A 24,271-nucleotide genomic window follows, 5' to 3' on the forward strand; every position below is an offset into this window, starting at 1 on the left:
CTAGCTTGATTTCCATAGCTCTATTCGTTTCCCTTAATTCACGCAGAGTGAATCTGAAGATGAATTGTGTGCCCCCTGGCAGGAATATGCCGGATTTCTCCGAGTCCTCGGTTCCTATCCGATGGATATCTCCCAAACTCAGTAGATTTTGTCATCGTATACCTCAGTTTTCTTTCAAACCTGCAACGATGGTGACGGTTCGACCCACAGGTGATGCATGTACTTTTAAGTCTTTTCTTGATCCAGCTGAAGATGAAAAGAAAGTTCTATAGATGGAAATCGTTGGAAGGTCGACTTATTAGTTCGACTGCTTATTCGACATGAACTATTTTTCTTTCTTTCCTTCCATATTTAGCTCTTTTATCTCCATAGGTTTTCGTCACCCTCCTAGAGAAGTGGTGTGCAATGTTGTGAAATTTTGAACATTAGAGACAATGCAAAGTCACAGTGACACCAATATATCCCCCTCTTGAGGGCCTTTAACCTTTGAAACTCAACTTTGGTTGCCAGTTTTCTCACAATTATTATTATTATTATTATTCCCTATCATCCAACAAAAAGTGGATTTTTCATCGTATCCGTTAAGAAATGGAGATGTCGGAGATAGATTTACCACGAAGGCATCGAATAGTTATTTTTCCGATTTAAAGTTAAATTTAATATGATTTCAATAAAACTCGATTCTCGAATTTAAATAGAATTTAATGACTTTCATTTAATTCAAAGTTTTAATTGAAAATTTTATCTAATACAATATAACATTTAACTTTTCACATTTCATCCAAATTAAAAATAATTAAATAGAATATCAATTTGTCAAATTAATAATATTAATTGAAAATAAAAATTAATAGTAGGTCATGCTATAACATAATTTTTTTTTTAATCAAAATGCAATTAATAATATATAAAAGAATACTTTTATTATTATTTTGGATCAAGTTCTCATCTCAAGTTTTTTTTCCCCTGGTAATCATTTTACTTATTTGTACAAAATAGAAAAAGCACCTCAAAGAAAGAATCCCACATGGATAAGTAAGAGCAGGTATTAGGTATTTATATATGTTGCTACCCACAGAAATTATCGCCGAGCTTTGTAACGGGAGCTTGTGACCCGAGTGGGGGCACTAAGATTGTGGAACATGGGTTTGGCTCCTTGAGTCGGATCCCACGTGGCTTTGCCATGGCTTGCCCGTTCCAAGCCAAGAGTTGGGTCATGGGACCTCAGTGAAAACTGTGGGTGTCGTGGCTCCTAGAGCGAAGGGCACTGCGTGAGGTTGGTTTCACAGAGCAGCGAAGACATTCCTCTCTTGGCAGTGGGAAGATAACAAGCTTGATCCACTAAGATCCAACGTCTCTCACTGAGCCGACCTTAACTGGACCACCATCTTTTTATTTATTTATTTTTTCTACTGCTAAACTTGAACTCTTTTTCTGTTTGTTTCCTCCCAAAATGAACCCACTTTTCTCAAGGATTAAGTTTTCTGGGAATTGGACTGCAGCTGGGTTGAAAACAATAGAAGCATAGCACTTTGCCATTGTTGGTATGAACTGCTTTATTAAATGTTATTATACCTTTATTTTTTAAAGATGTGAACTTTCCTTGAAGAACCAAGTGATAGCTATTGGAGTCTATTGGAGAACCATGTGTATGTTGTTTGATTTTCATTACTCTGTTGTTTATTCCTCGTTTCTCCTGTATGCCCTCTTTATTCCTATAATCTGTAACAACTCTATCTGATTTAATGTTCACTGTAGCAGATCCACACTTTCGGTATAAACATTGAAGACAACAGAAGAGTATTTCTTCGCCATTGTTGGTATGGACTGCTTAATTAAATGTTATTATTATATCTGTAAAGTATTGCTGCTATTTACTTGTTTGCAATTGGGGGGAAAGGCTTTCTTCTTTGCTTAACTGTTAGATGAGAGGTGCCTTGAAGAACCAAGTGATAATTAGCTATGTGATTTAATAACCAAGACGTGTCCACTGTAGCGGATCCACAGTTTCTTAATATAGATAATAAAATTTGAATCTTTTTCGATTAGTTAGATCTAAAATATTATTTATCGTCCACCAAAAAAGGGTTTTGGAATCAGTACTAACAGAGACTTTTGTTGCAAGATATAGCCAAGTAGAAATGGGTTAAAAATTGACCTGCGCATATGCATTTTCCTTGGTATATTCAGTCACTTCATAACTGTAAGTCAACTCAAGAACAGTAGTCTCGTGTTCTTCTGCATGCCCCCATCGTGCAATCTGGTTTTCCCCGTATGCTTTCCCCCAATTTTTTTCCCATCGACCCAACTTTGTAGTTTCGATTCTCTACCATCCGACCAACGTTCGTCGATCTGAAACCACCAATAGACTCACCATTGAACGAAAAAAAAAACCCGACCTCTATTCCGTCGTGAATCGACGTCGTTCGCCGTAAAAGTCAATCGGAAGCTTCGTCTGTTTTAACGCGAGCGCCGTTTGTTTTCGTCGATTCCGATCGATCCGGCCACCCGTTCATCTCACCACCTGTATAATCGGACCTACTGTCACTGTACGCTTAAAACCCGACTGAAATCGTCGTGCCGTTGTTGATCCGTCGTCATCACTCACCGACCACCGTTGAAGAAGATGGTACGTTTTAAAATTCTGCAATATATTATGTTTCGTTGAAAAATAACACTTGCACGAGAATCCCGAGGTTTCGATATACAAATCTGGAAAATTTCACGTCGAACCGACAACCAGAGACGCCGCACTCGCCGAACGCACCACCCACTACGCATGTGATTTGTCTGGCAGACTGGAGAACCGGTTGACCGCCTGGACCAGTCTGAACCGGCTAGACCGGTCTGGGATCGAGCCGACCGGGCCAAGCCGTTGATCGGTTGTTGACCGACCGTTAACTTTTTTCGGGTACACATATTCTGACGTTTTTTGACATCATAAGTCTATTTTTTAGGTCCGTTTTGTCAAATTCGAACCCGATAAGCTGTTTTCACTGATTAATCACCCGATTCGATTTGTTTTTCGCAATTAAGCTCCTTTTTTTATGAAATTTCTGTTGATATGTTTATGAGGAATTATTGGAAGTTGATTTCAAGATCGAGGACATTCAAACGGAGTTTAAATGGTCAATCAGTATGGCACAGAAATCGAGGTAATACATTACTACCTTTTCATGCTTTATAGAACATGGTTGTATTAGTAAATGCATGAATAAAAAAATGTTTGATCTCATCTGTATAGTTAGGTAATTGCTACACTCGATACGAATGCGGTAAAAAGTTGGTAACTAAATAAAATTTTACAAGAAATTAGAAGTTTGATAAGGAATAATTTCAAGTTCAGAGATTATTCGGAAAAGCACTTAACTTTAGGATCTCTAAATTCTATTTACCCTTGTTAAGAGTTTTAATACCGAAGTTACCTGGTTAAGGAATTACGAAAATGCCTTTGAGAGGTAAAAATTACCCGAGTTGACTCTTAATGAGAAAGTACCATGATAATTCGTACCTAACCCGATAAATTACAGATTTAATTGTTAAGATCCTGTCTTTGCACAGAAAATTCCTGATAATCTGTTTTTATCTAAGAAGGCACTTGACCCGAAAATCTCTGAGTTAAGAGTAAATACTTGAAGAATAATTTATCGAGGGTGCTCTTTTATTAGAATTGTTCAAAAGGACTAGAATAGATGATAAGTTTGAATTAAATAATAAGATCGGACGGAAGGAAATGATTGAAATACCATGTATTTGTATAATGACCAAAATACCCCTGAAATGGAAATAAAACAAGAATATCACCAAGCCTAGGAATGATTGGTATCCTCAAGTTCTAAACAGACTGAATTAACATTGACCACCAAAATGACCAAAATACCCTTATGGTCTAGAATAAGTAAATGTATTAGATTAATTAAGAAATTCAAATAAACATGAACGTTGTATTGCTCTTAAAGTTTATAGAACACAAATTAAGCTGGTTAACCAATGCTAGTGCTATATCAGTACCTGAATGACATAGATACCACTTGAATCCTTGTTCGTCTCCTCAAGTTCGGATCGATGATAATTCTGGAAGTACTAAGATCAACTCAACTCTAGAGCGCATTCGGTACTATGAAGTGGATATTTATTAGACAAATCAACCACTAATACCAAATTGAACTGAATGGAAGTACAATATGTATCCGAAATTCAGAAATATCTGAATTACTCTGGAAAACTCTGAATTAATCAGGACACACTTGACTGCTAAATGAACTAAGTAACATCAATGACTGAGGATTAAATAACTGATTTGGATGAGTCTGGGAAAGCTAACGAACTTAAATGATGTACTATCTTTATGGGTCATTAATCATGAAACAAGTACGTCAGCATTTCCTGATATTGTTGAAACATGAAAATGAAATAAAGACCATTGGAAGATCTATTCATCGATGATTCTGAAGATGATCTATGGACAATAATTTTTGGTATTAAAGAGTAAATACCCTGGAAGGACAATGAATTGACCAGTCGACAAGCATTAGTTCTTGGAATGTATATGCACATTCTTCAGCATCATCTGGTAGTATTGTATTACTGAGCTTCCCAAAGCTCACTCTATTACTTACCTTTTTATATACGAGTCTAAAAATCTGTTTTATTTTTTAATATTGGTAAAGTTTACTTTTGTATTTATAAATGATTTTATGAGTTTACATCTTTTAATAAAAATTTTAAATTTTATGCTATTTTTACGGTGAATATCTCCAGTGGCCCTAATGTGACACCCCAGATCGGATTAGGTTACCCGCATCGGTTTGAGGGGGTTATATTTAGTGGTATCAGAGCATAGGTTGAGTCGAGTTTTCTGGATAGATTGAATGTCAAAGATGTATGATCAATACATGCTCCTATACTACAATCATACCACTCTGAGCCGAAACTCCAAAGTCGAGTCCCTCTCTGTAACGAGCTAATCTAAGTTTTCTATCCGTTAGGGCTCTACCTTTGCATAAAGGAATACCAGTAGCATTTTTCTAAACTCTGTAAAGTACCTTACGAGTAATGTAAGAGTCACTCATTTGAGAAATTTTGACATGACTCTGAAATTAAATTGGGATATGTTACTGCTCTATGAACCTATTATCATAGCCTAGGTTGAATTTATTCTTCAATGATAAATTCGTTCTGATTCTTTTCTTGAAATGAGGGAAAGTTTTGATGAGAATGTATACTCAGCTGGTTAAGGATTAGTAAATGACCCGTACTTCTATAAAAGCTACTTGAAGATATGAAAGAACTGATGGAAGTTTCATTTATGCAATTCTGTGACATGAATGATTTTCGAGGATGAAATTCTTTTAACGAGGGGAGAATTGTCACACCCCAATTTAGGGGTTAAATTATAAGTTTCTAAAACTTATAGTTAGTTTTAGAATGTGCAAGAAATTCAGGGACTCAGTCCAAAATTTACCCATTTTTTATTATATATTGAAAAATAAAATCCCCTCCCCCAAGCAAGATGCTTTTCCCCAATTTTCTTCCCCATCGACCCAACTTTATAGCCCCGATTCTTCACCATCTGGTCATCGTTCGTCGATTCGAAACCACAATAGACTCACCATTAAACGGATAAAAAACCCGACCTCTATTCCGTCATGAATCGACGTCATTCGCTGTAAAACTCAATCAGAAGCTTCGTCGGTTTTAACTCGATTACCGTTTGTTTTCATCGATTCTGGTCGATCCGGCCACCCGTTCATCTCACAACTTGTACCATCGGACCCACTGTCATCATGCGCTTAAAACGTGATTGAAATCGGTGTACCGTTGTTGATCTATCATCGTCACTCGCCGACCACCATTAAAGAAGATTGTACGTTTTAAAATTATGCAATCCGTTATGTTTCTTTGAAAAATAACACTTGCATGAGAATCTCGAGGTCTCGATCTATAAATCTAAAATTTTCATGCCGAACCGATAACCAGAGACGCCACCCGCTGTGGTTGGGATTTGTCTGGCAGACTGGAGAATAGGTTGACCGGCTGGACCGGTCTGGGACCGAGCTGCCCAAGCCGAGCCGAGCTGCTGAGCCATTGATTGTCTTTAACTGGCGGTTGACTGCCGTTGACTTTTTCTGGGTACACCTATCCAAACGTTTTTTGATGTCATGAGTCCCTTTTTAGGTTTGTTTTGCCAAATTCAAACCCGGTAAGTAATTTTCCATAGATTACACTCGATTCAATCCGTTTTTAGTAATTAAGCTTTGTTTTTGACGAAATTTCTGTTGATATGTATATGAGGAATTATTGGAAGTTGATTTCAAGATTGAGGGCGTTCGAATGGAGTTTAAATGGTCGATTAGTATGGCACAAAAATCTAGGTAATACATTATTACATTTTCATGCTTTATGAAACATGTTGGTATTAGTAAATGCATAAATAAGAAAATGTTTGATCTCATCTGTGTAGTTAGGTAATTCTTACACTCGATACGAATGCGGTAAAAAGTCGGTAACTGAATAAAATTCTAATGGTTTGTAAAAGAAATTAGAAGTTTGATAAGGAATAATTTTAAGTTCAAAGATTATTCGGAAAAACACTTAACTTTAGGATCTCTAAATTCTATTTACCCTTGTTCAAAGTTTTAATACCGAAGTTACCTGGTTAAGGAATTACGAAAATGCCCTTAAGAGGTAAAAATTATCCGAGTTGACTCTTAATGAGAAAGTACCATGAGAATTCGTACCTAACCCGATAAATTACAGATTTAATTGTTAAGATCCTGTCTTTGCACAGAAAATTCCTGATAATCTGTTTTTATCTGAGAAGGCACTTGACCCGAAAATCTCTGAGTTAAGAATAAATACCTGAAGAATAATTTATCGAGGGTGCTCTTTTATTAGAATTGTTCAAAAGGACTAGAATAGATGATAAGTTTGAATTAAATAATAAGATCGGACGGAAGGAAATGATTGAAATACCATGTATTTGTACAATGACCAAAATACCCATGAAATGGAAATTAAACAAGAATATCACCAAGCCTAGGAATGATTGGATATCCTCAAGCTCTAAACGGACTGAATTAACATTGACCACCAAAATGACCAAAATACCCTTATGGTCTAGAATAAGTAAATGTATTGGATTAATTAAGAAATTCAAATAAACATGAACGTTGTATTGCTCTTAAAGTTTATAGAACACAAATTAAGCTGGTTAACCAATGCTAGTGCTATATCAGTACCTGAATGACATAGATACCACTTGAATCCTTGTTCGTCTCCTCAAGTTCGGATCGATGATAATTCTGGAAGTACTAAGATCAACTCAACTCTAGAGCGCATTCGGTACTATGAAGTGGATACTTATTAGACAAATCAACCACTAATACCAAATTGAACTGAATGGAAGTGCAATATGTATCCAAAATTCAGAAATATCTGAATTACTCTGGAAAACTCTGATTTAATCAGGACACACTTGACTGCTAAATGAACTAAGTAACATCAATGACTGAGGATTAAATAACTGATTTGGATGAGTCTGGGAAAGCTAACGAACTTAAATGATGTACTATCTTTATGGGTCATTAATCATGAAACAAGTACGTCAGCATTTCCTGATATTGTTGAAACATGAAAATGAAATAAAGACCATTGGAAGATGTATTCATCGATGATTCTGAAGATGATCTATGGACAATAATTTTTGGTATTAAAGAGTTAATACCCTGGAAGGACAATGAATTGACCAGTCGACAAGCATTAGTTCTTAGAGCTATTCATCTCTAGTTGTTCGGTAATCCGATCAAACGACATAGATTTTAAAGGTTCTGAATCTCCGTTCTCCCTTATCAGTTCAAATCACTATGGTCATATCTGAAAATAGAAGTAACTCAGATGTAAAGGATTCTGAATACAACTCTGATTACGTAGAGCTTTCAAAAAATGTTCGAATAAGATATAATCTTGATAAATCACATTCTGAATAACTGATGATTTCGTCAGTTAATGAACTCTTCCAATAGTGATTCTAACTTCCGACATTCTATCGGTATACTGAAGATTCGTGTTTGTTTGCCTGATAAGATTATCCAGGATCTCTCAATAATATCTGGAAATACTAGTGTGTTCCCTAATCACATGAATTTTTTATCTGATTTTTTATTTGAATTTTATTCTGGTACCTGGTCTGAATTCTGTTCTGATATCTGACCTGAATTATTTTTTGATTTCTAATATCTCCATTTACTGATGGAAAAATGTTTTATTTTGGGGGGTAATGTTGGAGGAAGTATATTTGTAGGCTCATCGACTTTGTGCTCAGGGCCTTATAAGCTGTACGGTTGGGTGTATGGTTCTGGGGAACCTACACATTCTGATGTGAATGGTAGGAGGGATTACTATGCTTTTTGAATTTTAAAAAATATGTTTTTAAAAATATATGTATCTTTTAATTGGTTTTACGGGAACACACTAGATAACCTATTCTAATCTCCTGAACTCAATCATCCGAAATATTTCTCTGAACTGCAATCTAATTTTCTGTTATTACCTGAGATATCAGTGGGACCTCAGCTTATCCTAAAAATATGTAGATGTCTGAACAAATAAGAAAGTATATGTCTAAATGTATCTGCACATTCTTCAGCATCATCTGGTAGTATTGTATTACTAAGCTTCGCAAAGCTCACTCTATTACTTACCTTTTTATATACGAGTCTAAAAATCTGTTTTATTTTTTAATATTGGTAAAGTTTACTTTTGTATTTATAAATGATTTTATGAGTTTACATCTTTAATAAAATTTTAAATTTTATGCTATTTTTACGGTGAATATCTCCAGTGGCCCTAATGTGACACCCCAGATCGGATTAGGTTACCCGCATCGGTTTGAGGGGGTTATATTTAGTGGTATCAGAGCATATGTTGAGTCGAGTTTTTTGGATAGATTGAATGTCAAAGATGTATGATCAATACATGCCCCTATACTACAATCATACCACTCTGAGCCGAAACTCCAAAGTCGAGTCCCTCTCTGTAACGAGCTAATCTAAGTTTTCTATCCGTTAGGGCTCTACCTTTGCATAAAGGAATACCAGTAGCATTTTTCTAAACTCTGTAAAGTACCTTACGAGTAATGTGAGAGTCACTCATTTGAGAAATTTTGACATGACTCTGAAATTAAATTGGGATATGTTACTGCTCTATGAACCTATTATCATAGCCTAGGTTGAATTTATTCTTCAATGATAAATTCGTTCTGATTCTTTTCTTGAAATGAGGGAAAGTTATGATGAGAATGTATACTCAGCTGGTTAAGGATTAGTAAATGACCCGTACTTCTATAAAAGCTACTTGAAGATATGAAAGAACTGATGGAAGTTTCATTTATGCAATTCTGGGACATGAATGATTTTCGAGGTTGAAATTCTTTTAACGAGGGGAGAATTGTCACACCCCAATTTAGGGGTTAAATTATAAGTTTCTAAAACATATAGTTAGTTTTAGAATGTGCAAGAAATTCAGGGACTCAGTCCAGAATTTACCCATTTTTTATTATATATTGAAAAATAAAATCCCCTCCCCCAAGCAATATGGTTTTCCCCAGATGCTTTTCCCCAATTTTCTTCCCCATCGACCCAACTTTATAGCCCCGATTCTTCAACATCTGGTCATCGTTCGTCGATTCGAAACCACAATAGACTCACCATTAAACGGATAAAAAACCCGACCTCTATTCCGTCATGAATCGACTTCATTCGCTGTAAAACTCAATCGGAAGCTTCGTCGGTTTTAACTCGATTACCATTTGTTTTCATCGATTCTGGTCGATCCGGCCACCCGTTCATCTCACAACTTGTACCATCGGACCCACTTTCATCGTGCGCTTAAAACGTGATTGAAATCGATGTACTGTTGTTGATCTATCATCGTCACTCGCCGACCACCGTTAAAGAAGATTGTACGTTTTAAAATTATGCAATCCGTTATGTTTCTTTGAAAAATAACACTTGCATGAGAATCTCAAGGTTTCGATCTATAAATCTAAAATTTTCATGCCGAACCGATAACCAGAGACGCCGCCCGCGCCACCCGCTGTGGTTTGGATTTGTCTGGCAGACTGGAGAATAGGTTGACCGGCTGGACCGGTCTGGGACCAAGCTCCCCAAGCCGAGCCGAGCTGCTGAGCCATTGATTGTCTTTAACTGGCGGTTGACTGCCGTTGACTTTTTCTGGGTACACCTATCCAGACGTTTTTTGATGTCATGAGTCCCTTTTTAGGTTTGTTTTGCCAAATTCAAACCCGGTAAGTAATTTTCCATAGATTACACCCGATTCGATCCGTTTTTAGTAATTAAGCTTTGTTTTTGACGAAATTTCTGTTGATATGTATATGAGGAATTATTGGAAGTTGATTTCAAGATTGAGGGCGTTCGAATGGAGTTTAAATGGTCGATTAGTATGGCACAGAAATCTAGGTAATACATTATTACATTTTCATGCTTTATGAAACATGTTGGTATTAGTAAATGCATAAATAAGAAAATGTTTGATCTCATCTGTGTAGTTAGGTAATTCTTACACTCGATACGAATGCGGTAAAAAGTCGGTAACTGAATAAAATTCTAATGGCTTGTAAAAGAAATTAGAAGTTTGATAAGGAATAATTTTAAGTTCAAAGATTATTCGGAAAAACACTTAACTTTAGGATCTCTAAATTCTATTTACCCTTGTTCAAAGTTTTAATACCGAAGTTACCTGGTTAAGAAATTACAAAAATGCCCTTAAGAGGTAAAAATAGTCCAAGTTGACTCTTAATGAGAAAGTACCGTGAGAATTCGTACCTAACTTGATAAATTACATATTTAATTGTTAAGATCATGTCTTTGTACAGAAAAATTCCTGATAACCTGTTTGTAACATCTGAGAAGACACTTGACCCAGAAATCTATGAGTTAAGAGTAAATACATGAAGAATAATTTATCGAGGGTGCTCTTTTGTCAGAATTGTTCGAAATGACTAGAATAGATGAGAAGTTTGAATTAAATAATAAGATCGGACAGAATGAAAGGATTGAAATACCTTGTATCTATAAAATTACCAAAATACCCCTATAATGGAAATGAATCAAAAATATCACCAAGCCTAGGAATTATTGGATATCCTCAAGCTCTAAAAGGACTGAATTAACATTAAATACAAAAATGATGAAAATACCCTTATGGCCTAGAATAAGTAAATGTATTGGATTAATTTAGAAATTCAAATAAACATGGTCGTTGTATTGCTCTTAAAAGTTATGGAACATAGATTAAGCTAGTCAACCAATGTTAGTGCTATATTTGTACCTGAATGGAATAGATTCCACTTGAATCCTTGTTTGTCTCCTCAAGTTCGGATCGATGATAATTCTGGAAGTACTCAGATCAGTTCAACTCTTGAGCGCATTTGATACTAAGAAGTGGATATTCGTTAGACAAATCAACCACTAATACCAAATTGAACTGAACGAAAATACAATATATATCTGAAATTGAGAAATGTTTGAATTACTCTAGAAAACTTTGAAGTAATCGCGATAGACTTGACTGCTGAATGAACTAAGTAATCTCAATGACTGAAGATTAAATAATTGATTTGGATGAGTCTAGGAAAGCTAATGAACTTAAATGATGTACATTCTTTATGGGTCATGAATCACGAAACAAGTATGTCAGCATTTCCTGATATTATTGAAACATTGAAATGAAATAAAGACCATTGGAAGATCTATTCATCGATGATTCTGAAGATGATATATGTACAAGAATTTTTTGTATTAAAGAGTAAATACACTGGAAGGACAATGAATAGACCAGTCGATAAGCATTAGTTTTGGGAGCTGTTTTTCTCGAGTTGTTCGATAATCTGATTAATCGACATAGATTGTAAAGGTCCTGAATATTCGTTCTCCCTTATCAGCTCAAACCACTCTAATCATATCTAAAAACAAAAGTAACTCAGATGTAAAGGATTCTAAATACCCTTCAGATTACTTAGAGCTTCCAAAAAATGTTCGAATAATATATAATCTTGATAAATCACATTCTGAATAACTGGTGATTCCGTTATTTAATGAAATCTTTCAATAGTTATTCTAACTTCTGACATTCTATCGGTATACTGAAGATTCATGTTTCTCTGCCTGATAAGATTATCCAGTATCTCTGAATAATATATGGAAACACTAATGTGTTCCTTAATCACATGAATATTTTATCTGATTTCCGATTTGAATTATGTTCTAATACCTGATCTGAATTTTGTTCTGATATCTTGCATGAATTATGTTTTTATTTTTGATATATCTGTTTACTGACGGAAAAATGTTTTATTTTGGGGGGGTAATGTTGGAGGAAGTATATCTGCAGGCTCTTTGGCTTTGTGCTCAGGGTCTTACTGGCTATGCAATTGGGTGTATGGTTCTGGGGAACCTACACATTCTGATGTGAACAATTGGAAGGATTACTATGGTTTTTTAATTTTTAAAAAAAAATGTTTTAAAAATATATGTATATTTTCACTGGTTTTACGGTAACACACTAGATAACCTATTCTGATCTCCTGAACTCAATCATCCGAAATATTTCTCTGAACTGAAATCTTATTGTTTGTTACTACCTAAGATATCAGTGGGACTTCAGCTTATCCTAAAAATCTGTAGATGTCTGAACCAATAAGAAAATATATATCTATTTGTATATGCACGTTCTTCAGCATCATCTGGTGATATTGTATTACTGAGCTTCCCAAAGCTCACTCTGTTACTCAATCTGTTACTCACTCTGTTACTCACCTTTTCAGGTTATAAGAATCGTATCAATGCATCTATCGACATCAGTAAGAGAATTCTTTCGGCATTGCTGGCAGAGTATAGTACATGTGATGAGGGGCCATGTAGGTTGTATTTTGTTTTATATACGAGTCTGAAAATCTGTTTTATTTTTGAATATTAGTAAAGTTTAATTTTTTTTATAAATGATTTTATGAGTTTACATGTTTTAATAAAAGTTTTAAATTTTCCGCTATTTTTATAGTGGGTAGCTCTGATGACTCTAATGTGACACCCCAGATCGGATCGGGTTACCCGTATTAGTCTGAGGGATTACAATTCATATATCATAATATTTTTTTGAATTTATTATCGTTTAAATTAATATGATTCATATATAAGTGTAAATATAATTATATGATATATTTTTAACTTACAACATAATGTCTATAATGGACATTTTATATTTTCAAACTTACTTTTTAACAGCGATCTCAAACAACTAAATTTTAAATTAAATTTTTTGTCCAACACTTTCAAATTTCATTTCTACAACACTTTTAAAAGTTCATTCTTCAAAACCTATGTCAAACTGGTCCTAAATCTCCAACACGAAACATTATTTGATAGAGTGGCTAAGGAGTAGAAACTCTATAGATGAGGTCAAAAATATAACCGTTGTCCATAATCGATATGTCTTCATTTCCTGTTAATGGTTCAAGTGTGAGGATTGTTTATCAGGTCTGAATTCTTTTCATTCTTTGACTGAACTCCCGTTGAATTTCTTGCTATGCTTATATGTTTATATTGTTATATCAACCGTTACAATTTAAATTTAAAAGTTTTATAGCATACCAACATATTAGTTATTTTCCAATATATCCGGTAATAATGACAATCTCTTTGAACTATCAATTTTTCTCTATTCATGACTTCATAAATAAAAATCCATAGTTGGTTTCATTACCATTGCACATCCTTAATACTTTAACCAATAGCTCTTGGATCTTTAAGACACCACCCGTCTTTTTCCAAAATTGTGTGGAGTTAATAACTTCAATCATCTATAATCCAACTTGTTTTCTTGCATATGTGGACCTTTTTTTATTATGAATAAGTCATCATTTCTTTGATTGCTTGTTTGTTTCTAACAATGCTCTCCAAAGCAATGAAATTGGTAGCAAATCTATTGATCCCAGGACGTAAGAATTCAATGCCATTGGTATACCTCTTCATATAATCAGTAGTCCATGTATGATTGTATATGAAGGAAGTGATATTTTTTTCTTGATATAAGACATTTTTCACACATTTTTATTATCAATTTCTTCCAAAATAAGATCCAAGCAATGAGCAGACATGTTGGCCAATAGAGGTTCTCTTTTGCATTAACATCTTACCAAACTACTTTGAATGTCGCTTCATTTTCCTTAACAAATTGAACAATAAATTCTTCACCAATTTCATCCACCATTTTTTCACTATATCATAATAACCGTTTTCATAATCATGTTTATTTTTAGGAGCTTCACCTTCTTTACTTTTTGAACGTGACATTTTTTATAACTGCACATAAATAATTTATTGTTCATTATATGAGATCAAATAAGCTAATAAAGTATTCAAAAGTAAAATAATAATTATAAAACTCAAAACTAACAAGAAAACAAATTCATAAATGAAAGAAAAAATGAAAGAAAAGTGATGTTATAAGCTAATAACTATCGTTGGAAGGTCGACTTATAAGTTCCAAATCTTCTTCGACATGAACTATTTTCTTTCTTTGCTTTCATAGTTAGCTCTTTTATCCCCCATAGGTTTATCCCCCATAGGTTTTCGTCACACTCTTAGAGAAGTGGTGTACAATGTTTTGAAACTTTAAACATTAGAGACAATAAAAAAGTCACAATGATACCAATATATCTCCTCTTGAGGGCCTTAAACATTTGAAACTCAACTTTGGTTTCCAGATTTCTTACAATTATTTTTATTATTATTCCCATCCATCCAAGAAAAAAAATTAATTTTTCATCGTATCTGACGAGAAATGGAGATGTCAGAGATGGATTCACTATGATTGCAATAGGCGATCGAATAGATTTTTAATAAAACTCAATTTTCGATTATTTTTAAAATAATGACAGTTATTAACTGAAATTAGTATCTAAAACAACAACTGATGCTATACAAGTCAGAGTTACAGACAAAAAATGTAAAGGTACACTAGAAATAGAAACATAATTCGCTAATGCATGAGCCAATTATACCTCTTCATAAGAAAAGGTAAGAGTTCTATGCCTTTGGTATACCTCTTCATATAATCAATCGTCCATGTATGATTGTATATAAAGAAATTGGTCTTTTTTACTTGGTCTAATACATTTTTCGCACATTTTTATAAAAATTAATTAATAATATATAAAATATTATTATTATTATTTTATCAGTTTACTTATTTATATAAAATAGAAAAAGCACCTCGGAAGAAAGAATCCCACATGGAGGAGCAATAGCAAGTATTTGGCATTTATATATGTTGCTAACCCCAAAATTAATAATCTGATATATACACTTATGTCTATACTTTTGTATATATACATATATGTATATACATAACATATGTACTTTTATATATACATACACATATATACATGTATAACATATATGATATACACATAATATATATATATACATGTATAACATATATATACACACACTTAAGTATATACATGCATAATATATTATATATATACTTATACTATATATTTTATATACTTTATAGTTTATATAATTTATATACCAATATTAATACTTTATATATATATAATATAAGTATAATATACATTATAATATATATATATGTGTGTGTGTGTGTGTGTCATATTATATTATTATATAATATATATTCATATATTATAATTATTTCCATTTTTTGTCAACTTTTGAAATGAATGTAATTAAGTAAATTTTACAAATTTTCTTCATATTTTACAATAAATTAGATTTGACCCCTTTGTGTTGTTTAATTTATTTAAATTTTCATTTTTAATTTAGTATTTATCTAATTTAGTCCTTAAAATTATATTTGTATCTAAAATTGGCCCATACTTATTTACATTTTGTAATTTACTTCATATCCTATAAATCACATAATAAACTTCATTTCAAATTTTATAAATTATATTATAATCTCCAAACTCTATAAACTTTTGTTCAACAATGTTCATTTAATTAAAAGAATATAAAATCTTGTTTATGTTCGTTCGTATAATAAATAAACGAATATAAATAAATGTTGGGATTGTCGTTGAAGCTCAATTGATCAACCGAATGATTTGCCAAGAGGGGGTGAATTGTCTTTTTGAGTTTAGGGAGTAAGGAGTAAAAGGATAGGAAATTTGCACAAGTATTTATAATGGTTCGACTTCTCAACCAATTCTACATCCACTATCTTAGCTCCTCACTAAGGATTTTCTAACAAATTCACTAATTTGTTTTTTCTTTTTACAGGATCAAAAGATAACCTTTACAACTCCCTAGCTTTTCAAAAACTGAGCTAGAACTAATCCCCTTTTACAAAATAAAAACAATATGTAAACGAGAAAACCTCACAAAGAAAGTGTTTACAAAAATTAAGCTCACAAGAAAACAAATAAAAGATTTGAAATTAGCTCAAGACACAAATATTTACAAGAGAAAGGAAAATAAGAATGAAAAACTCTTCTCTTGTGTTTGATTGCTTGGGTATGTGTTGGTCAACCTTCTTCAAGTGTCATCAACTTGTGTTTTATATGTTAGAAAGAGTTTGTGGTTGTTTCTATCCGTTGGAGATGTTTTGGAGTCATTGGAAATTAATTTTATGCAAAATAAAACTGCACAGGACAAGGAGTATCAGTACTCCTTTAATGAGTATCGGTACTACCTTTGTAATATTTAAATAAACTAACAGTTAAAGATCGATAGACTTGACCAGTATCGATATTATGCTTATGGTATCGATACTATTGTGTAAAGTAGCATCGGTACCCCTTTGAGTATTGGTACCTATTTTGCATTATGGAATTTGAGCAATTTGGAAAACAACTGGTAGTATCAATACTACCTAGAGAATATCGATACTTCTCTTACCTTTGGTATCGGTACCACATGAACATTATCGGTATTGTTCATATAATATCGATACTGTGAGAACAATATCGGTACTACGCACCCAGAAAAACAATTTTGTGCTCAAATTCTAGTTTAATGGGCTTTGAATTATTTTTGAAAACTTTGAATAAATTCAATCAAGTCCAAAAAATATTTTTTCTTAATTTGTTATATCAAAATATTATAAAACATAGTTCAAATCTCCCCCTTTTTGATATAACAAAACATTTGAAAAATATTGTTTTGGCAAAATTCCACCTTAATAAAATATTTAATGAAAAAGAGCAATATTTGGAAAATGTTAAAGCTCACCCTTTTTTTATTCTTGAAATTGAAATTTTCAAACTCATACTTCTCTCCGTTTTGTTATATAAAAAATAATTCAACTTTAAAGTTCAAAAATAATAATGGAGAGTAAGTGGCAAATTTTAGCATAAAATCATTTGAAAAATTAAAAACTCCCCCTCAATAAATGCATTCCAAACAAGAAATTTAAATTTGAAGGCATGACACTTAAAAGACATTGAATTTCGACAAAGATGGACAAACATGTTAGTAACACATGAAATTCAATATATCCAAGTATAATATACTTTATGCAATACCAATTTTTGTATTTAAATGCATGCGTATAAAAACTGATGCAAAAATGTTATGTGTAACAATCATAACCCGTATAATTATACCTATACAGATTATAGATGTCACCCGGATTTCTAAAACCATTTTCCAATTCAAATGCGATTTAAAATTTATCTTCTTAAAATGGTAAATGATATTATAAAAATATCATATCATATAATTTATATTACGTTATAAACAAATTTAATTCAAAAGATTTTTTTTATGAATAGTGAACAGTACCTGTGAACAGTAAGGGAATCGGTACCCAAAATCATTCTGGAAAATTTTGCTTAAAACCGTGGTAACTATTTATGCTACAGTAATTTGTTTCCAAAATTTTTTTAACAAACAAATAAAACATTTATAATTACATGCCACTAATAAAATCAACATTACCACCTAGGATGTCTTACTAATATTGAAATATACTTCTCGATCTTTGATGACGCTTTAAACTTTTTATTCCATTACTTGCTTTTTACCTACGCGTGAAAATCGTCACACGCTAAGTATAAATTTAGTGAGGCAATTAAAACAATAAACAGTGCAATACAATTCATGCATGAATTTAGATTTCAAATCCAATGCCATAAAACCATGCTAATAGCATATTCAATATTTTACCATGATCAAAATAATATAAAATTTCTTACCATTTATCCCATAAGCTCATAAGCTTATTTTACCAATACAGTTGCCATTATTCCATAACCATATACCATAGACAATAACCATAAACAATAGACAATAGCCCAATATACAACCCTGAGGACCCTGTGTACACGAGTCAAATATAAGCACCGTAGTGCTAATCTGTATGATGCATAAGGTCGTGTCCACCATCTGTACAAGGTATCCTTAAGTATAGTCTTGTATGGCACATAAGGTCATACCCACCATATACACTAGGTATCCTTTAGTGTATCCCGTATGTAGCCTGCTGCTGGACTTTATGGCATGCCAACTATACCCTGTCCCTCAATAACTGACTTGGGCATAGAGTCTATTTTATTTGATACATCCATGGAAAATTATATTATCAATATTTAACATTGGGCAGTTCATACCCGAAATAACATTCATGATAAAAATCATATATGTTCATAATAACATCATATGCAAAAATCAGTGATCAATGTATTTTATTTTCAACCTTTGACATATTTAGAATATATCAAATATATGATAAATGACATAAATATCATGTCAACATAAATAAGGTCGACTTATTGCAAGTCTTCCTGATGATGTATAAAACATCCATGTATAATTTCATACATGTATTACACTCACCTTGACACTTTATATCTTTCAAAATATATGAGTCTCACTATTGTCCACCATAAGTCCGTTTATATTTGATTTGATTCGATTAAAAATCAATCACAATCTGTATAAATCACCAATTCATAACGATACATATTTTAGTATTGTACTAACATAAACATATCCCATAATAACTCTATATTCAGATAACTCACACTACCTTTAAAGAATCCATATTCTTTATTGATATACACACTGGAATTTATTTTCGTTTATTCTGTTGAAAACTAGACTCAAATATGAATTTATCCATATAAATAAATCCTTCTAATTCATTCTGTACAATTTATGGTGAATTTTCAAACTTGATCAACAGAATCTGTTTTGCAGAATCTGCTGTCCGAATTTTCTGACCTTTCCTCGGTTAAAAATTCATATCTTTTTGTATTCACCTTGAAATTGATCCCCGTTTGTTTTAAAAAAAACTAGATCGATATATGAACACAAATATATAAAAATAATCTCCAAATTATTTTTATATAAATTCTAGTGAATTTTTAAACCTACTGAAAAATTCAGAATCTAACAGTTTCTTTTAACTTCATCCCTAGGTTCTTCATCGATTTTCCAAAATTTATGAATCGATCTCCAACTTTTAAAAAATTACAAAATGGTCCTCAATTTTTCTAAGGATTGTAGAATAATTCCTTCATCATCTCCAACCCATATATAATTTTTCTATAATTTTTCTCACTTAAACCATTCATGGCCGAAATTTAAAGAACAAGTTCTAGAAAGATTAAACATGTTCTAATCATCTTTCATGCTTGAATATGAATCTAAAACATGTAAATCATCAAGATTTATCATCAATTTCATGAATCATATCATGAACATAAACCCTTAGATTTGGGATCTTTTAATTCCAGCAAGATTAGAAAGTAATATTGGTACCAAAATGATAATGTTTTTCACTTAGATCACTTTCCTATCTCACAACATAACTCCAATTCCAAAGGAATTAACTCAAAAATGGAAAATAAAATATTTTCTTACATTGAAAGCTTTCTCACGTCCATGGAGAAGAGAAGAACACTTTGGCATGATATGTTTGATTCATATCATGCTCATCATCCTTTAATTAATCATTTAATGAATATTAAATTCATTAAATTGGTTAAATACCAATTTAACCTTAATGAAGCTTTATAATTACCATTAAACCAAGATACATATCCTTATAATCATCAAAATCAGATAAATATCAGCCTTGTCATATTTCAATAGTCAAAGATGAACAAATTAGCTTTCCACTTTACCCTTTTGCCCTTATAATTTCCAAAAATTGTAATTCGGTCACTTTAATCAAACAATTCAAATTAAACATGAAATTAAACCATTAAATATTATTTTACAACATTTTAAAAATGTGAAAATAATGTTTGTATTTCTTATTTTCGTGACCCATTTGTAATTTTTCCAAAATTTCATTTTGGTCCCTAAGCTTTCCAAAGTTTATACTTTGATCACCAAACTTTACCAAATTTTTAATTTTGTTATTAAATAAATCCATTTATGAAATAAAATTCATTTTGTGAAAGAATCGCCACTTAATTCATTAAACTTTTCCCAATTTTCTACTTTGACCATCAACCTTTCAAAATTTGCATTTTGGTCATTATCTAAATTTTTGGGGTATTACGTTATGCATTTGAAAAATTGATATCAATTGATAGAGAGATATCATTTGCAATGAATCAAGTTCATAAACATTTACATTAAGGTCAAAAATAAAAATTTCTAAAAATAAAGCATTAAAACCAATTTTGACCAAAATTCATTATGATGAACAAACATTTATGAAAATCATTAAAACTTAAGAAAATATTCATCACGATTCTTTTTAACATAAATGAGATAGAAAACTTAAATTATTTAAAATCAAAACTCATGCATGCTTAAATCAAATGAGAAACCAATTATGCAAGGAAATTAAAATAAGTTTAGAGGTTACCCATCATTCTTTTGAAGTATGGCTAGAGCATTTAAATTTATTCACTTTTGTCACCATTGCTCCCACACACCTACAAGAGACATTTATATGGATTTTGGTATCCAAATTGCTTTGGATCCTTGGTAGTTTGTTTCAATGCCCCTTGTCCCCTTTGGAACCCATACTTATTTAATTTTAAAAGATTTTATTTTCTTTATAGGACATGTATGTTCCTTGTGACCATGATAATGACAATGTGAGCATTTTGTCAGTATGAAGTTAGATGAACTATTTAAAATGATTTCCTTTTCTTTTGTTAAGCATTCAAGCTTAACATCTAAATCAAAACTTTCTTTTTCAAATTTTTCAAATTTTATTTTTGAAAGCTCTAAATCCTTTTTCAAAATTTCATTTTGTTTTTCAAAACCAACTTTTGATTTCAAAAGAATATCATTTTCAACTTTAAGTTTTGAAATTATTTTCTTGTATTTGGAGTTCATGGTCTTAAACTCCAAAAATAATTCATCGTATACATCTTGTAACTCATTAAAATAATATGAATTAGATTCACTAGAGTTAGAAGATACGTCAGGCTCTTCAAGAGCATTAAGCACACTACCTTTGTCGGTTCTTCTTTCTTATTTCCATAGATCTCTTCGAGCTTATTCCAAAGCTCTTTGGAATTTGAACAAGAAGAAACTCCTTCAAAGACTTCGGGACCAAATGTAGAAAACAACATGTGCATGACCTAGGCATTTTGTTGAGCTTTCTTCCGTTCTTGGGTACTCCACTCATTCTTTCGTCTTCTTCTTTGGAGAATAGTAGTCGTTCTCGATCATCTTCCATGCATCAAGATCATTATATTGGATGAATAACTTCATTAATTTCTTCCAATGATGGTAGTTGGCTCCATTGAAGTATGAAGGCTTGTCGATCAGTTAGGAGTCTTCCATGTAGAACGAGGCGGAGGTGGAATCCATCTTCTCTGTTGTTTCAAAAATGGATAGAGCTTCTTTAAGAATTGTCTCCATGTTTTTAGACCTTCTAATAAGTTAAACTTTGATACCAATTGTTGGGATTATCGAATGAAGCTTAATGATCAACCGAATGATTTTCCAATAAGGGGTGAATTCATTTTCTGAGTTTAGGGAGTAACGAGTAAAAAGATGAGACAATTTGCACAAGCATTTATAGTGGTTTAACTTCTCAACCAAGTCTACATCCACTACCTTAGCTCCTCACTAAGGATTTTCTAATAAATTAACTATTTTGTTATTTCTTTTTGCATGATAAAGAGATAACCTTTACAACTCTTAGCTTTTCACAGACTAAGCTAGAACCAGTCCCCTTTTACAAAATGTTAAAATGTAGACAAGAAAAACCTCCCAAAGGAAGGTGTTTACAAAGATTTAAGCTCACAGGAAAACAAATAAAACATTTGCAATGAGCTCAAAACACAAATATTTACAAAAGAAAGTAAATAAAGATTGAAAAACTTTTTTGTTGTGTATGAATGCTTGGATAGGTGTTAGTAACCTTCTTCAAGTGTCCTCAACTTGTTTTTATATTTTAGAATGAGCTTGAGGTTGTCTCTAGCTGTTGGGTATGTTTTAGAGCCGTTGGGGATTAATTTTCTGCAAAATAAAATTACCCAGAATAGGGAGTATCGGTACTCCTTTAATGAGTATCGGTACTACCTTTGTAATTTTTAAATAAACTAGTCGTTAAAGACCGTTGGGCTTGACCAGTATCGATACAATGTTTCATGGTATCGATACCACTATGTAAAGTAGTATCAGTACTGTTGGGATTTTTCGGAAGCTCGAATTGACAACCGAAATGGTTCGCCAAGAGGGGTCGGGACGGTTCTTGTGTTTAGTGAGTAAGCATATTGAAAGATAGAAAATTTGCACAATGATTTATAGTGGTTCGACTTCTCAACCAAGTATGTATCCACTACCTTATCTCTTCACCAAGAATTTTCCAACAAATTTACTAATATGTTCTTTCTTTTTACAGAACAAAGACATAACCTTTCCAACTCCCTAGTTTTTCACGGGCTAAACTAGAATCTTATCCCTAGCTTTTCAAGGGCTCAGCTAGAACCTTTCCTTTTACAAAAGGATAAAAGAAGTAAACAAGAAAACCTCTCTAAGGTAGAGTGTTTACAAAATTTAAGCTAACAAGAACACAATATTTACAAGAGAATAGAAAAATAAGATTGAAAAACTCTTCTCTTGTGTTTGAATACTTGGATAAGTGTTCTCTATATTCTTCAAGTGTCTTGAACATGTATTTATAAGTTGAAATGAGTTTGAAGTCGTATATAGCCGTTGGGGATGTTTTGGAGCCATTGGGGATTAATTTTATGCAAAATAAAATTGCCCAGAACAAGTAGTATCGGTACTACCTTCAATGGGTATCAGTATTGTTCGTTATTGTTCATATAGTATCGGTACTATTCATCCAATACAATATTATTCATAAAAACATTTTTGTGCTCAATTCCAAATTAAATGGACTTTGAATTATTTTTGTAAACTTTGAATAAATTCAATTCAAGTCCAAAAACATTTTTCCATAAATTGTTACATCAAAGTATAGTTCAACAATCTCCCCTTTTTTATATAACAAAACATTTGAAAATTTGTTTTTTTGCAAAACTCCCCTTAGTAAAATGTTTAATGAAAAAGATGCCAATTGTTAGAAAATATATGAAAATGTTTATCTCCCCCTTTTTCATTAAGAAATTGAATTTTTCAAACCATACTTATCCCCCTTTTTGTTATATAAAAAAATTCAATCTTTAAAGTTCTAAAATAACTTTGGAGAGTAAGTGATAAATTTGACATTTAAAAACCATTTGAAAAAAAATCAAAGCTCCCCCTCAATAAGTGCATTCCCAACAAAATTTAGCTTTAAAATCTTGACACATGAAATTCAACAAAGAATAACAAACATGTTAGTAGCACATGAAATTCTATGTATCCAAGTCTAAAATACTTTATGCAATATCAATTGTTGAAATTAAGTGCATATGCATAAAGCTTTCAAAAATGTTATGCATTTGAAGAATTTGATATCAATTGTTAGAGAGATTTCATTTGCATTTAAAACACATGCATAATAATTTAAATTTAGGTCAAAAATTTAAAATTTGAAAAATCAAAGTATTTGAAAAGTTGATATCAATTGTTAGAGAGATATCATTTGCATTTAAAATCAATTTTGACTAAAATTCATTATGATGAACTAAAAATTATGAAAAATCATTAAAATTTTAAAATGTTCATCATAGCTTCCTTTTAACATACACGAGCTAGAAATTTAACACAAAATCATTTAATTTCAAAACTCATGCATGTATAAACCTAAATGAGCAACCAATTAATAAAAAACAAAAGCTTTAAGTTTAGAGGTTACCCGT

The 24,271-nt window shown here is 32.1% G+C and overlaps 2 pseudogenes; both read left to right on the top strand.

Annotated features, from left to right (window-relative positions):
• The window catches only part of LOC120175706, a 40,099-nt pseudogene extending 39,954 nt beyond the window's left edge, over nt 1-145 (top strand).
• A 43-nt stretch (nt 146-188) lies between these two features.
• Nucleotides 189-24,271, top strand: part of LOC120175707 — a 29,254-nt pseudogene continuing 5,171 nt past the window's right edge.

This window comes from Hibiscus syriacus, unplaced genomic scaffold, assembly GCF_006381635.1.
Source record: "Hibiscus syriacus cultivar Baekdansim isolate YM2019G1 unplaced genomic scaffold, ASM638163v2 tig00112215_pilon, whole genome shotgun sequence".
Taxonomy (NCBI): Eukaryota; Viridiplantae; Streptophyta; class Magnoliopsida; order Malvales; family Malvaceae; genus Hibiscus; species Hibiscus syriacus.